Source organism: Gymnogyps californianus, chromosome 3 (genome assembly GCF_018139145.2).
Source record: "Gymnogyps californianus isolate 813 chromosome 3, ASM1813914v2, whole genome shotgun sequence".
Classification (NCBI taxonomy): Eukaryota; Metazoa; Chordata; class Aves; order Accipitriformes; family Cathartidae; genus Gymnogyps; species Gymnogyps californianus.
This window is the reverse complement of record NC_059473.1, coordinates 5,620,761-5,634,963: the sequence shown is the minus strand read 5'-3', so window position 1 is coordinate 5,634,963 and position 14,203 is coordinate 5,620,761. Positions and strand designations below refer to the sequence as shown.

Genomic DNA, 14,203 nt, shown 5'->3' with positions numbered 1-14,203 from the left:
AGCCAAGCCAATTAAACAACATATCTAATGATGCTAGGATATTATACTAATGGAGCAGATTTTACAATTTCTGAAACAGTCCATTAAGATTATGTGTGAAGGGCTTTTAATTCCTCTAGATCTTACTCTTTCAGTCATAACCATATAACTGGCATCTTTTTAGTCTCTGGGGAATTTACTGTCAACTTATAATGCTCTCATGATTCAGAGATTATCCTCATGCTGGTGTCATCATCATGTAGATTAAATTCAAATGTACAAAATTAATACACAGCTGAAACAGCTCAGTTTCACCAATCTCAGATACAGATGTTAAAGCTCCATGCTTCAAATCCCTCTTTTGAATCAGGCAGAGTGAGACTGGGGTGTAAGTCTCTCTAGACCCTGAGGGATCCCGTATTGGTCCGTTACTCTCTTCTTTTATGCAACAGGAAAACTGAAGTATGCTGCTCGCTCTCTCTAAGAAAAGGTTCACAGAAGAAAGTCTAGTCAGAGTCACCAGCTGGATGCTTCATTTCGATCCCTCCCTTTTTCTCTTCACCTCCCAACCCACTTTGGAAGCAGGAGGTGCAACCTGCCAACCACCGCCACGCTCTGCACTGTGCAGTTAAAGCTGAATGCTGGACTCCAGCCTGAGAATCTCGGGAGGCAAATGCCAGCTCCAGGTGCTGGTCATCTGCGCTTCAGGGGCTACACTCTGAGGCCACGCAAAATTGCAACAGCGATGTGAGCCAAACATGTCTTAAGTCTTACGATGCAGGACTGTTTTAGCACGTTTGGACTCATATTGCAAGTCTTTGAAATCCTCAGATGCCAACAATATCTGAAAGTCATCTTTAGAGCACCCTTTTGTGTTATTACTGATACCAAAGAACTATTCCTTGGGCTCCGAGCTGAAACTGTTGCAGACTGGCACTTTTGACTTAATTCATTAAAATTAGAACTTCTGTTTCTCATTGTTCTGACAATATAATACCATAGCAACAAATGTGAAGCTCCAAATTATACGCATGACTCTGAAAGGAAATGCATAGTTCCTGTATACACAAACTTTGATCTACTGCAGGATGGTCAACATCATCTGTTACTCTAATATCCCACATCATTATAGCCATTTAGCTAAACAGATCATAAAAAGATTGTTCCATTAGCCATCTTTCTGGCATAAATCCAGGCAAGTTGCTGAGTGGCCATGAGTGAGTACCAGCATAAATCCAAAGGATTTGGATGGACGGCTGTGGCTAAATGCCTGCATTCTTCAGTGGTAGGAGCCTTATGTTGTTATTTCCAGGCTCACATTTTTAGCTACAATATTATACATGCATTTGAGTACTCTACAGGAGGTGACACAAAGTGACATGTCATATACAATTATGTTTGTAATTGCCAGTCCAACCATATGCAAGTCTCTTTCACATTTTAAACCTGCTCTGAAGACAATCTGTAAAAAGCTGTTTTAACGTAACATGGATGCATCAGAGTTGCACAGCCCACGTGCACTGTACAGCCCATCTAGAAACCAAAAAGAAATGGCAAAAGCCATCCTTCTGCACAGACAAAATTTCTGCATGAGAAAACAGGACATGCCCAGGAAACTCAGATACGAATCGAGACAGAGCTGTGTATGCAGATCCTATCAGTTCTGCATGAAGCAGAATTTGAGGCAGGAGGAGCAAGGAGAGGAAGAAGGACACACAATTTTAGCCTGAACCCCAGTAAGTCCTGACTGAAATGCTGGCCGGGGGAGGCAGGAAGAGGGCTTCACTCTGCATTATGAAATGCCTTATGTTACTTCTCAACCAAGAGAAAAGGCATTTTCAAGGAATTAAGAGATCTTGCTTCAACAATCAGCTTTGCAGCAGGACTTCTGAAGAGGCTAAGATACTTCCCCCCTCCATTGTAACTACAAAAGGGTAGATAATTCTCCCCTTACACAAAGGCTATGAAGCCGGAACGATTTTTGTCAGTGAAATGTAGGAACGCTATGGAGATGAGCGCAAATATTTCAGTCTGCAAGTCAGAATGGCTGACTTGACCCCCAGTTTTCTTTATCTTACCTATACCTCCTTCCTGTGTACCCTTCTTGATTTCAGTAAAAATATTGATTGAAAAGTTCAACATATGTGAAAGAGGGATCTAAATCTGGATATGCAACACACTGATATTCAAAAGATACTGGTATGAGTTGTCAGTGACAAGATCTATCTGCACTCAGTACTCCGGAAACCTACTTCTGGCAGCAGAAAAGCAGTGCCACTTTTCAAACTGATTTTCCACATTCTAAAATATACTGTATGCAAGTCTAATATACGAGAAGCTTTTCAGCTCATCTATCTAGTATGTATGACATCATTATGCTCAAAGAGTACTACTGCAGCATCTCTGACAGTCTCTTCCCAGCAACTTTCACTGGCAAAAACATCTATAGGTTTCTGTCTTCCGGTATGTCTGCAAAAGGGTACAATGCAAAGCCAGAGATTTATCCAAGATAATTTCAGACTATGAGACTTACTGATAACATTCTACATGAATAAGCCAACTTACTCTGCATACAAGTAGCTTACAACCAACTCAAAACCACACACTGCAGAGAGGATGTACTTTGCGCCTACAGAAAAGCACACTGTCTACTGAGTTCCTTTGAATACAATTTTTACAGGGCACTGATAGACACATATTATTTAAAACACACTTGCTAAAGCATTTTTCTTTGCTGTCAAGTACCAGTTACTTATTAGCCACCTCAGTGAATTATGGACCATTGTATTATTATAACCAATCACACTGCTTTTAAGGCAATGCCAGTAAAAAGTCATTGTGGATCCGCACCTAAGAACAATTCAACTTCAGGGGAAAAGCCCCGAGCTAGGGAACTGAAAGGCAAAGTTCCAGCTATCTTCAAATGCCAAAAGTATCACAGCAATCAGGTATTTTCCTGGGACAGGAGAAGCATATATGATATTTAATGATCCAGTCTAGTCCTCTACTGTGGTACGTGACTGCTAGGAAGGGGATGACAACTGCAAGACTCACTGTCCTTGGAACAGCACTGCTGCTGCTCAACACGCGTGATGCCAGCTTCCCTTCAAGCATGTTTGGGAACTTTTAATTACAGCATGGGCTAGTGACGGAGTAAAGATCTGGTTATGGAAGACTGGCTGGCAGAAACGCCTGGCAGATGACTAAAATGTGCCATTGCAACATGCACTTCAGTGGCAAGGGGAAAAAAGTTCAGGAAGTCCTAAGTCTTACCTTCATTTAGTAGGATGTTCTTCACGAACAACATAGTCCTATGCTGATTATACTATTTAGCAAGCATATCTGGATTAAAAGCAGAAAAACCGCCTCAATTTTATTTTATTTATTTCTTTATTTTCAGGGAAATTACAGAATAAAGCCACCTTTTGTAAGATATTGTATTGTTCTTAAAGTTCCCTTAAATACAGAATATTTTTTCTTTTTCCCAGTCTCAAAGTTGAAAGTGCCTAAGATAAATTACATAAGTTTCTCTAATGGCACTCTCTGCATATTTTTTGGCCATATACCTAACTTTCAGGCATTAGCGTTCCACTCATAGTACTTTTTATTAAAAAAGGCCTTATGTCTAACTGTCCTGAGTAAACCCAGAGCAGCTAGAATAAAACCTTCAGAATTTCATTACTGTTTTAACAGGGGCTTCAATGAGCATCACTTAGTACCAGACAGCTGTACCCTGCTAATCAATATTTTTATTACTCTTGTTAAACAGCACTTACTGCTGTTTATCAATCAGAGATAATCTGCTCCCTGGGTAATAAACCACCTGTCCAAATTATCCATAGTCCTCTTAAGTGAGACATATTGTACAGGTAAATACGTTACAAGTCACACAGTTTATTCAACATACAGCGATCAGCAAGACAGCATTCGCCTAGGTCAGCTGCGAGTTAGCTTTCAATAAACAGTACTTGAAATAGCTGGCAGCACAGCTGTGCGGTATCAGCTAACAACCCACGGACTTCTCCAGTTTTGAGGCAGACTCTGTCATCTGGATGCACTGCTAGCCAGTTAGCAGCACACCACCACCAGTCTAATGGTGGCTGCATAAGTTGCAGCCGCGGCAGTAGCAAAAGGCTCAGTAAAGCTCTGCAGGCACACTGTGACCGGCCTTGAAATCAGGGATAGGTTCTGGTAATCCCCAGCCCCCAGACAGTACGAGAGCTCTTTGGGATGTGGCACAGGGGTAGAATTTCACTTTTGAAGTATAACTGCAGCCTTGAAATAGCAATGTTATATATAACCCCACAGACAAAATTGTTATTGGGCTAATTGGACAGCCGAGTGTTTAACATGACCTGGAGATTCAGGACTTAAATACGTTCTTCAACCACTAACAGTTCTCTTGCACAATAGTACAACTTGTTCCTCTCACACAATGCAGGGTGCATCTTGGATAAAGGGATGTGCCAGTCTTAAAAGCAGGCTCAATCTCCACACTAAAAATTTAGATACTGGAAATTACTTTTCCTGGGATACGAATGAAGATAGAAACCTAAATCCTCTACATCACAGCCCCTACTCCTTCCCCCCAGTGCAAGTGCACAAGGAACAATTTGACATCAATAGAGCTACAATGTCATAAATTAGGTATCAGAGATGAGAACATATGCCTATTATTGTTTTTTGTAATAAGTGAAGGATGGACAATGACGTCAAGTAGTCATAAGACATTGGAAAACATGCCTATGTGGAAAGATTAATTAGAAGAATTAATGAAGATGAATACTCATTTCCTGCCTGGTGAAGAGCCCTAACTCTGAAAAGGCGAAAAAGGAGGTTTGCCTACTGACAGCACATGCAAGCGCACACGTACACAAAACACAGCCAGGGGAAGGCACAGCCTCTTCAGACACAGTCTCCCCTTTTTGGGGGGTTTGACGTCCTCCAGAGCTAGTTCAGAATTTTAGTAGCAAAACCACTGCCTGTGGAGGAGATACAGCAGCACAAAACATCAGGAAAACAGAAAGCCAGGCTGCAGACAAGAGAATATACACACCACTGGCAGAGGCTGCCTGCAGATTTTACAGACCTTCTAATCCAGCAGAATATTTGGAGGAGACTGGCGATGTAAACAGCATCTGTAGAGTTAGAAATGCTCAAAAATAACAGCCACGCAGACACACACAGTGAACCTGAAACTCCTATGACTTGTAGCCTGAGGTTGGTTGTGTGTCTTCCCAGTACTGGGATACATAATAAAAGTTGTTGTTAGAGCAAAGAAGATGAGACTGAAAGACGATTCTCTAGGAAAGGATCCTACAGAGTGTCGTCTGTCCTTACACACTAACCCCAAATCAAAAAGGAAGGCAGTGTTGTACAATGGAGTACATTGTTATCACTGTACATACAGGCCAAGGGCTTTATCATTTCTGCTCTGTGTGATGCCAGCTGCAAGCGTGCAGAGCTGCTGTAAAACACCAAGACTGCAGGAGTAAGCAAAAGGCAGGAGAGGGAAGCAGGGTCAAGTCCACATTTTTAATGGTAAAAAGCCTTAAAGCAAGTAAGGCAAGTATTAGTGCAAAATTGACATTTATTACGAGTCACTTGTATTTCAAGAACTTTTTTCAAACTCCTTAAAAAAAAAAAGGAACCAAAACTTCCAAACACTTTTATCACATAACACTGATTACTAGTGAAGTGCACACACTCACACAGGAACATCATGTGTATGGAGAGAGAATATGCTATTTAAAGATCATTATTTTCAGTGCACTATCTCTTAAAGAGGTTTTTTTAAAAAAAAAAAAACTGAAAGCGTAGTGGGGAGGGGAAACAGCTAGGATATGAAGCATTAGAGAGAAGTATCTGAACTGGCAGAGCTTCAGCAGAGAAGGCAATCTGACAGGCACGCCGAGAGATCAGTTATCCTTCCAACGATCAGGAAGGCTGATGTCCTAGAAGCCAGTTTTTGAACTGTGCTAATAATAGGTCAGTCAGCAAAGCTGATGCTGCATATTCAACCAAATCTATGTACAAGCTGCAGGCATGAACACAAGAGACTTTTTTAATTAAGGAGGAGAAAAGAGACTGAAAGCTAGCTTATTACACACCATTGTCTCCATTTACCGCAAGCCCTTCTCAGCTAGAAGACACAAACATCTCCAACAGCACAGCACACGTACTGCAGTAGGTTGGAACCACGCCGCACCAGGTGCTAATGAGGCAGTAACAGGCTGTCCCTGCTGCAGCCCTACTCACAGAGGGCTTCTCGAATAGACAAAGTCAGGGTAGAAGGGGAAACAGGCACAGGGAGGTAGAGCAGGCCATTGCTGAGCTATGGCAAATCATGACCAAGAAGAGGCAAGTACCCAGGTCTCCCGACTCCCAGCTGTTTCCTAAAAGCATACATTGCTATTAGTTAAGGCCAAGTATCTACTGTTGCATTAAATGATATTATGACCTGATGAGATGCAAATTGTAAGAAAATTCTTATTTAAGTCACACAGCATTTGAAAGCTTGACAGACACCCACTAAAGTCACTTTAGTGTATGCTAGTCGACTTGGCCACAAGTTTTCCTCACTGAAATATTTAAGCTGAAAATTGTAACAACAAAACAGTTCCCAGCAGCCAGATCATAAAAGGTCTCTTGCACAAAACTTCAAGCTTCCAATTTTTTTGTAACATTTAACATTTACAGCTATCTACAGCCAAAGCTTACCAAGTCTCAGACTATCTAAACAAAAGACAATCTACAATCTCATCTTTATAGGAAAGTCACAGCCCACTTTCAATTAGACAGCAAGGATAATATTCTTGCATACCACAAAATATGTTAGGACTGTTCTCAGTACCTGGGAATTCAATAGTACCTAAATTTGGCTGACTCCAGAGTCATCTTCCCTTTTTGAAGTTCTTTGGCTTCCTCATTTCAGAAACTGGACCCATGTTGTGGATTAAACCCAAAACTCATTTTCTATTCCTGCCTCCCTCACAACAATAAGGGAGATATTTAGCAGTGGGAAATGCTTATTAGAGATCTTCTGTGTTTGATGTAGTACCATTTCCCTAATGGGCCTTGAACAATTTCCATGTTTTGAAAGCAGAGAGATTTCCTTTTAAAAATGAAATCAGCAGTCTGATGGGAAGTTGACCTCCATGAAATATTTCCTCCCATTTTCACTCTCTGTGGCAATCCCCTACTACTTTCCCCATCGTCTTTTATTCCGCCAATAAAATGCCAACTCATGCCAATTTTTAAGTGGTTGTGAAAAAACACGAGCTGCAACTTTCAGGTGACCATGAACTGTTGCTAGGCTGACTCCCCTACTGTGTTAACTGTTGAGCTAGAAATTTTCCTCACTTCAAAATACAACAATCTCTGTACTATAAGCCAGCAAGGAGGCAGTGTTCTTCACTGAAAAAGGCACTCGCACACAGTTTCCAGCACGGACCCATCAGTATGGGTATTAGCTCATGTACTGCTTTTTATTTCTGAACACCTCAGTACTGCCTTTAGCAATACAGGTGAGGAGTTATTTCTATATTAAAGGGAAAGCAAACGCACACAGGTGAACTTTCCAGGATTACTGCTCGGGCTGCTATCAGAGGTAGAAGCTCAACTTTTGAATACTTTTTACCCTCAGCTCCTCCAAGCCAGTGTCAGGACCTCCAAGCTGAGACCTCCTGTTACAGATTAGTTAGCTTCTCTACTTTTAACAAGTTGACTTTTATGCTACATATCACATAACTGCATCTTCACTGGAGGAAGAACTCACCTTTAGGATTTCACTTCCGATTTCTGCACTGCTCAGCCTAATGGGTACAACAGTCCCTTAGCAAGCAGTTGCATCCTTGAAGAGGTTCTCTTCCATTCCCCATTGAAAGTGTGACAGACACAAGTTTGGATGTCGATATTTACAGGTCATTTTCTTATCCAAAAAATTCTTCTTTCATTCCAGCAACAACATCCCTGGTCCTCAGTTTCTAATGCCACTATGGCAGCTCCTAACTTTACACCTCAAATTCATGAATGAAGAAAACTGCAAAACCCAGGCAAAGGCCCAGATTATTTGCTGTGCAACCACTATTATTTTACTAGCTGCTTCAGGTTCACTCCCAATTTTCAGTGTCATTGAGAAGCAAAACCTCACGTCACCACAACTCCTTGTCCCAGGGGAGTCCTCATCCAGATTCCCAGTGAAAACTACTCTGTGTCACCTCTTCCAGCATGTGACTGACTTGTTTTGAAAAACAGATACCAACCCAACTCCACCTAATTGTGCCAAAAGACTAGCATCACCTCCACAGGACCTCCTCCACCTTCAAGAGCCTGAAACCCCTCACTCCTTAAATTTCCAACTGAAATATAGTGAGTGACCCCTGCCCCCAAAAATCAGAGGTAATCCACCCGTAGCTTCGCGCTCAGTTCACACATGAAGTAAATGGATAAAGGAATAGTGCCACATGGAGCAAGTCTTGAGCAATGCCATTCACGGAATGAATTTAACTTCCCCTTCAGTAGGAAATGATTATAATCTGATATCAAAAGGGTCCTTCTGATAAGAAACTTTCCTAGCTTTGGTATTATTTCCGTTCATGTCAATTTGACACTAGAGAATGTGCATATATAGATTATACATAATGTTTTTACAGAAGTCCATGAAGAAGCACTACAAGTACTAGAGCACTGAGAACACAAGTCCTCTAACACAGAATTTGCTACTAATAAACAAAAAAAACCCACTACATAGACACCTAAATCTACAAGTCTTGTTCAGTGCCTGGTAGAATGCCAGTGTGGTACATGGATCTAAGTCATTCTGACTCCTGTGTTTTGCAGCTAAAGCAAAGGCAAATCCATTCGTATGACAAACCGTGTGATAGAGGCCCATGTATCCAATATTCATTATCAAACAGAATTAACAGTAAGAGATGGTGACTGCTGAAATGCTAGAGATGCTAAAAGAATGAGGAAGAAGAGCGAGTTTTTCATTGTACATGTTAAAATAATCCCTTATGTGGAGAGACATGCACTATCTTTTCTCATTCAATTAATGATATTTACAATCTCAGTTCTTCAAAGAATCTAGTTATTTAGCTTTTTTTTTTCCCTTTTACATGCCAAAAAGAGAAGTGTGAATATATGTTTAATGATGCACTTCTTGGATGTTTTCAGCAGTGAGATGCATCACTGAGTAACCTTGCTCTTGAAGAAATTAAGCCAAACAGTTGGGGTTTGGAGCAGGTATTTTTAAACCTAGTACTATTAAATATTACATTATTTTCATTAAATTATTAGGTATATTTTAAATATTGATATATTAACTTCAGCCTTTATTGTGTGCTTGTCAAATGTACTGTAAAACCTATACAGATGTAATGAAAAGATCTTTGACCCACAGGGCAGTACAAATATTGACCCAATTGTTTTAAAGCCCCAATTCAGAACAGACACAAAAGAACTCTCTTAAATAACACAGCCAAAATCCCCAGCAGCTGGAAAAATGCCACATCATCTTTCACTCGGATGAGGGCAATGGGACTGCCACAGAATTTACAAACATGCTGAAGCCAAGCCTAATCCTACAGAATCCTACCTCCAGCCCTTGGGTTCCACTTCACACATCCACTCTGCAGTCTGTGTTGGCTTTTCAGGCCCAAAGAAACTCAGGACACAAGAGGGGAAAGGACCTTCCAGGTCAGAAAAATGCTCTCCTCTTTTATCATAAGGATATCATGCAGTCTCATGAAACGAGAAAGCTCCAGCTCAAGATACAGTATTATTGCTACAGGCTCCTGTAGCAAGCTCATATTCTGTGGCTGGCTACAGCATATTAGTACCAGTTCTGTCAGCGATGTTCACACATAAAAACAGGCCTACTCCTGTAAGGGGAGAAACTCCCCACGCTCCTTTCCTTGAAAACTGCAAAACTGTCATTACTAAAAAGCTGTACAGATCGAATCTCTCTGCCTTTGGATATCCTCAGCCTGTCAGTCTGAGCAAGCCAGAGCTGGGGTAAACAGCTGTCTGTAGGTACTTCTGTACCGCTGTGGTCTTATCACCCCACCTTCTCTCAAATACACGTAAAAGCTTGAGGTATGAATTGTGCAAGCTAGCCTCTGAAGCAGGGACTCCTCCTTGCTAAACCATTCAGTTGGGCTGTGCTACTGCTCTAATTGCAACTGGCAGAGGAGGGAAGCTTCAGCCACACATCACCTCCTATGTATCGCCTCAGCACTTGCAGTAGTTTCTCAACACAAACTTCCTTCGGACAAACGGGATCATCATCTATTTACAACATCATTTCTGTAGAAGGCATTAGAAATTGCTGTCGACTCCCCAGGACTAGACACTTATGTTTAGTTTCATGACACAGACTGTTAGCTGATCTCTTTTCATGGTGCTGTGGACCAGACTGGGTCTGCATCCTCCATGTTTTCAGCACACTGCCATGTCAGTGTAGTTACCTAGCTTTAAAAATAAAGAGGAATAAATCGGTACATGCCAGTGAGATGAAGACGACAGCGTACTATACCATCCTCAGACTTTTAAAAACCTAAATGGCTCCACCATAAAAGCAGATAGTTGCTCTCCTCCTTTTACTCTGTTTCTTAGGCAGTGTCAGAACTGCACTGAGTCAATGGCAAAGTGTCTTCTAATATCCATTTGATTGCGTAACATAACTTCCAGCTAAAGGATACAAGAATACTAATGCACAAACTGTCTGACAACACATATTTCTTCTCCTCCTCTGCCTATGCATCCGTTGATATATTTATTCATAGACAAAAATCACAGTCTTTCTCTGGCTTGGCTTTGCTAGCTAGGCTGAACACACCAAATGCTTCCAGCCTCTTCTCATCTCCCGAGAAATGCTTTTTATTATCACTCCTTTTTATTCTAGTAGACTTTCTCTTCACCTGGTCGAGTTTTGATTTATCTTTCCTCAACGCTCATGACCAGAATAAGAACAAATGGAAGAAATGGCATTCCATTTTTTAAAAAAGTAGCAAGGAATTGAGATATGTTTTAGTCAGGTCATAAAAATATGACAATGCAATGATTATTGTCTGGTTTTGCCATAGTTAAGAAATATTATAGAAACAATAAGATATGTAACAGACGCTAGCTTGTCACATTAATTAATTTTTCTTTTCTAAAACCCATGTTGAGAATCATTCAAGTAATAATATGAAATCAGCCAGCACTCTGCATACAGATGAAGCAAATATTCCAGAAGTTTCAGCAACAAAAGAATTTCATACTGAAAAATAAAATTAAAATCAGAAAGCTGTCCTGCCACCTGTTTAAAACAAAAGGTTTTAAATTTCCTTGTTGTTATCAGAAAATAGCAAAATGCTACGTATGACTTCATTTTGGAGGATTATCTTTACTGATGACAGCAAAATATATTTAAATATGCAAATACACAGTAAGCGTGTCAAACTGCAGGATATCACATTATTATTACCAAATTGTAAGATCAGAGCTTAAATGAACTTGCTTAACAGACCTTCATTGCAGCTATGACCATACTAGGATGGGCAGTGAAGGTGAACCGAGCACGTAAAAATCAAAGAGAAATGGCACGTGGTCAGAAGAACCTGTGTGCATTTTCATCCTAGGCTACTGTTTACTCTGCTGATAAAGTCATTCAAACAGAGAAGTCTGATCAACCACCTTTTAATATGGCTCTTGTTAATGTCCAAAAGCAGTTGTACTGGACCCGAGTACCTGGCAGGACACATCGGAGCCAGCCCAAACATAATTAAATGGTCAAATCACACACAGTCATGAAGAAACAAGCAAGGCACGTGGATACTTATTTTGCATTGAAGGAGTCTTGAGCAGTTAGTTTATTGTTTGCCTTGCCTGTTAAGTTGTCAGATGGCCACTCTGCTGCAAAGCAGGCTTCTGGGGGCTCTCTCCCTCTTCAGCTTGCCTTCTTTCCAAGTTCTGTTCCTGCTCTTAGAAGTAAATTATGAGAAGACAGCTCCACTAAGCCTGGCTGCTACTGATATCTCATACCACAAGAATGGCCATCCTTACAGTCTTCCATGTGTGGCGTAACATAAGTGGCATGGATCTTCACAGGGCTGAAACTACAAACCTAGGATGATTTATTAGGAGCATATGGCCCCTGCAAGAAAACTATGAAATTTGCTACTAACTTATTTATCAGAAAGCTACAGGGGACAGCAAGTTAAGAGTCCACACTGGTCACATATGTAAAACTTCTTGGTAAGAATGACTTTATTGGCAGCCTTTCTGACCCATCATCTGCTCAACTCCAGCATTATCCAGACTTCCCGATTGGGCTGCAAACCCTGCAAGGATTGCTGATTCAAGGAGAGCTACAAGATGGGGTCAGTGACACTGATGGAGGGCTGCACTGAACATGCATCTTTACCAGGAACTTTGAGCTCTGACTGCATGAAGAACAATCTAAAAGCCTGTCCAGGTACACTGCTAGACAGCAGACACTACATATTATTTTCCTTTCTCTGTAACAGAGAGGAAACAGAAAAGGAAGGGAACAAGAAAACAATGCAAGAAGCAGCTCAACCAGCCAACAAGTTAGAGAAAGCTGCAGAGCTACAAGCACCAGTTCCCTAAGCAAAATAAAAATTTAACACAGGGGAGTGGTTTTTTAGTTTGGGGGTTTTTTTCCCCCCCAGTGATTCATGTAATTTTTGTGTGTAACTTTACTGATAAGGCAACAGCAACCAAAGGAGCCAGATTCCTAATTCCTAAATTCCTAAAAGCCATACCATTATTCAGGCAGTAATTTACTGCTTTGTACAGTGTCTGGCAAACAGGACAGTCAAATGGCTAGAAAGATCACTGCTACTCATGCCTCATCTCCACACCCATTTGTAGTCAGCTCGCAGGAAAATGTGTCTGACCAAGGATGCTGGCAGGCAAGCTTCTCTCAGTTCATCACTTTGTTCAGCAAGGCCTGTCCTTCCATATGCAGAAAATAACAGGCCCTGGTTATGACAAAAGCAATTGCTTAAAAAATAGTAACTAGGGGAGAAAAGAGAAAGCGATCACATAGAGGTTGTATTGTCCTGATATTATTTCTTCATGTAGTTCCACTGTCATCACAGGATCATTTTACACAAAGAGAAGGAAATGAAGAGAATTTCCTATATAACCTCCTTTTTTAATATATTTGTAATTTCACAATAAACATGAACCCAACCATTCTCTGCAAAAGCAGAAAGTGGCATTTCCTTCCTGGTCCTTGCACTATCAGCACCCCAACAGAAATATATTTACTTTCTTTAAATAGACACTGCTAGGATGGGGTTTAGAAACAAGCTTCACCTAGTTGTCATGAATTATTAACCACAAAAAATCCCTCTTGTTGCCCTTTACAGAGGCTTGATTTGCAAGTTTAAAAATCAAACTGACACTTACGTCTCTTGTACAAATACCCAACCTTTTAAAAAATGCTCTGAGCATTATAAATAATTTTTTCATGAATATGAGAACAACAATTCTATAAATAGCTATTCTTCACAGAATTGCTTCAAGACATTGTTTTTACAGACAACAGTAGGAAACTGAAGGAGGTCTTAGTGCCAAACATATTAAAAGTGAAATAAAGTCTCAAATCAACTCTGGGTTTCCATTTATTATTACAAAGTTCGCCATTATTTTTCGGCTTATACAATTAGTTTATGCAAGGGAAGGAACAAAACAGAAGACTGCACTGTGTTCTGGCATAGCTACTGGACGGGTGTAAATCAGTCATAGCCTTCAACTTCTGAGGGCATTCACTTTGCTTCTTTGGGCAGTAATTTAACAACTCTGGACTGTCAATAGACGAACCCGCTATTACCCCCCACAACCTTGTACAAGCACAAGCAAAGACAAGATTGTTTTTTATAACTCCATGATATGATTTCCAAATACACTGACTCAAAACTGTGCTCCATCCCCTCTAAAAAGCCAACATAGGAAGATAAATATGATCTAATGTAACAGCAAATTGCCTGTTCAGTCTGCACTTCTAATGGTTGCTACCTCCTCACGCAATTTTTGCACTGGTATTGAAACATAAAATCAACAGGAACTCCTGAAAAACAGCTACGCAACTGGTAAACCAGGTTTCCATAGCCAGAATACTACAAGTCCATATTTAGTCATTTTGGCATATACTCCAACACAAGGCCAAATCTCAAGCACTATGAAGTTCTAATACCATTTTCAACAG

General features: G+C 40.6%; 1 protein-coding gene across 1 annotated transcript in view; it reads right to left on the bottom strand.

The window, feature by feature from the left end:
• The window catches only part of PLCB1 (phospholipase C beta 1), a 408,615-nt gene that overhangs the window by 381,110 nt on the left and 13,302 nt on the right, over window positions 1-14,203 (bottom strand). The gene's annotated exons all lie outside the window — the stretch shown is intronic.